Source organism: Chinchilla lanigera, unplaced genomic scaffold (genome assembly GCF_000276665.1).
Source record: "Chinchilla lanigera isolate Chin_1 unplaced genomic scaffold, ChiLan1.0 scaffold00018, whole genome shotgun sequence".
NCBI lineage: Eukaryota > Metazoa > Chordata > Mammalia > Rodentia > Chinchillidae > Chinchilla > Chinchilla lanigera.
This window is the reverse complement of record NW_004955419.1, coordinates 16,187,982-16,190,884: the sequence shown is the minus strand read 5'-3', so window position 1 is coordinate 16,190,884 and position 2,903 is coordinate 16,187,982. Positions and strand designations below refer to the sequence as shown.

Here is a 2,903-nt window from a genome sequence, read left to right as displayed (position 1 = left end):
CCCGTGCTTGGCCGGGAAGCCGGAGAGGGCTCCGCGGGGCCGGACAGCCCAAATCCGGACAGCGATCGGCAGGGCGACCGGGGAGCCGCAGCTCGGGAAGCTCCGCCGCCGCTTGGCCCCTTCTGCCCCGGCTTCTGCGAGTTGGCACGGGCGGCCAGGGAGGGGGCGCCGAGGGAGGGCCGAGAGGCAGCGCAGACGCCAACCTCCTTTCTTCCTCCGCCTTTCTTTTCTGCTTGCTCCACGTAGCACCAGTGCCTCTCCCGCACCCCAGAACGTCCTCCCAGCTCCCCGCTTACCTGTGTAGCGCCCCGGCCTTCTGCGCTCCCCTCCCCCATTCATTGGCTGAACTTCCCGCCGCGGCTGCAGGTCGCCAGGCCGGTGGTGGCGGGGGGAGGAATCTAAACCTCCCATTCATTATCTTACCAACTCTCTTCTTCGCCCACACCCGCCGCGGATCAGACACACCCAGCGCGGGACCGTGGCCGCCCGATCCCCACGGCCACCGCCCCCTCCTCCGGCTCTCACCCCTGGGCGCGACAGCGTAGTGGGATTCCGGTGAGCTCCCCCACACGCTGCATTTTCATTTTGTCGCGTTTCTCTTCCCCTCTTGAAAAGCTCTAGGAAACCTCGCGGGGCCGCAAAACTTTGGGAGCGTGGCCTCTTTGGTGTAGTTCCCAAACTTTCCAGAAGTTGCACAGTTCTCGCAGCGCAGCCTAGATTGGAGGCTGCAAAGAGAGAGTAGGCTTTGTTGCTCTCTATAAAGGTGTGTGTTCTGGTTCTGATTTATCGACTGACAGGAGCTGCAGACCAAAGCAAGTGTGCCTCTCTGCTCCCCTAGTCCTCCAGATCCATGATTATAAATTTCTCTTTCGCTTTCCCAGTGTAACTTTGTAAGTGCAAACTATCAGTTTTAGTGAGAGTAATTAAGGGCGGGAAAGCACACCTGGAGCTGTGGCGGGAGCAGAGGGACTAAGGCCCGGGGATCGATCTTAGGAGAGTGGCAGCTGCATGGATTCGCCGGGTCCTGCAGCCACACTCAGTCGATGGGCAGTGGGGGCCTCCAGCCGCGCCTTCTCACCCACACACCTCCCACCCCGGACTCCGCAGGGTTTCCGCAGTGCTCAGATTTCTCTGCCTCTCACTCCACCGCCAAGGCCCACGCACAAAGCTGCTGGAGAGTGAAAGCTTAATCCGCTATGGCCTGCTGTGGCACCTGGGACGGCTGGCAGCAGTCGGGCAGCACTGACACCACACACCTAAGAAGGAGTGGGAGGCAAGGAGGGAGGCTGCTGCGTTGATACCGGTCACCCTGCTCGGCTTTGCAGCAGAGACGTCGCTGTAAACAGCGGTGGCAGAGAGGGGAAGATCTCTTGCAGGGAATGGAAACTTTTGGAGCCTCCAGTAAGTTACACATTGAAGAGACCGTGACCATTTCCTGCCGTGGTTACACAGAACCTTGACCAAGCCCAAATGGTTTTCACAGGATACTCAAGGCTGAGCCCTGGCTGCCGGTCATTGACGAGCCAAAATATTTACTTTTTAAAACAATCCTTCAAACAAATACCTTTTTAAAATAAACTTTGGGCGGCTGCTTTCCCTCTTTTCCTACCAATTTATTATTTATTTTACAATAATCTACTGAAAATGTGAAAAACATAAAATTGTTCTATATGCACAGTGCTCACATGTTCATGCACAGGACGTATAGTTTATACGTGCAGTTATGCAGACGTGTATAGTATGAGGTGTGATCAGAATATACAGTGAAGGTTTAAGTTTAGAAATTCCCGTACTTCACCCCTCTCAAAGTCTACCCCTTTGCTTCAAACAATTTATCCCCTCATTGCGGAGCAGTTCTGGAAGTCCTCTTTCAAGTCTTAATGAGATACGATAAAAAATATGGTGCTACTGCTGAGCACCATCCAGTGGAAAAGTAACCTCATAGAAACACTAGGGTGTGTTCTCACATACTTTATTCGGTGTATTTGGCACTATGCAGTGGTTGCCTCTTCCCCCGAAGTCAGAATGATCATGAAAAGTTATGAATCAATGCTGGACATCAACACAATCAGGACAACACAACTGAAGACACTCATGAAAGAAGACTTCCAGAACTGCTTCAGAAAGTGGCAGAAACCATGACATACCTGTGTTGGAAGAAAAGAGGAGTATTTTGAGGGAGATTAATATAAATGTGTCTTTTACTTTAATACTTTTTAAAATTTAAACATGCATGGTATTTTTATTATACCTTGTATTTATAAGAAAAGAAGGATATAATAAAAAAAGCTGTTGTTTTTAGCTATCACCCTATTCAGTTAAGAAAAAAACCACCTAACACCTAATTTTCCTTTCCCCCCTCTTCCTACACACTCCACTTGTTAGATTTCTCAGGACCAATACTTCTATATATAATGAAAAGAATATTTTAAATAAGTTATTCTCATTATTAGTCTTTCATCATAAATCAAAGGTATAGTACTAATTAGTTTCTTACCTAGCACTTAGCATTCAGCACACAGGTTGAATTTTTAACATACTGATTTTTATCTATCGCCTTATTGAGGAATGCAGTTGCTTCTGCTTCAACTACCTATTAACTACCTTTACTCCGTGATCCTTGCTGATGTCCAATGTGAAGTCTGTCCTTACATGACAGGCATATTCAAGAATCAGTTAGGTACCTCAGTACAAGGCCCTGGTTCAATTGCCACCATTAAAAAAAAGTTTTCATTAAATAAAACTTTACAATAAGTTATTTGGCATAAAACACTTTACTTCCTCTTTATTTGGTCTACTGTAAAACACAATAAAATTTCTCCCTGTGGGGAACAAACTAAAAGGTCTGCCTGGACAGACCTGTCTTTCTGACAAGCATGGGCCTGTAGAATAAGGCTGCTTCT

The 2,903-nt window shown here is 48.4% G+C and overlaps 1 protein-coding gene across 2 annotated transcripts in view; it reads right to left on the bottom strand.

Moving 5' to 3' along the window:
* Lpar1 (lysophosphatidic acid receptor 1) overlaps positions 1–776 on the bottom strand; it is a 134,594-nt gene extending 133,818 nt beyond the window's left edge. The window contains exon 1 of one of the 2 annotated variants that reach the window (XM_005382726.2): positions 526–776. The gene's annotated coding sequence lies outside the window, so the exon portion shown is untranslated. Of the gene's footprint in view, positions 1–296; positions 392–525 lie in introns of those variants that run through there. The other variant, XM_013513299.1, reaches the window with a different exon arrangement.
* Positions 777–2,903: the final 2,127 nt, after the last annotated feature.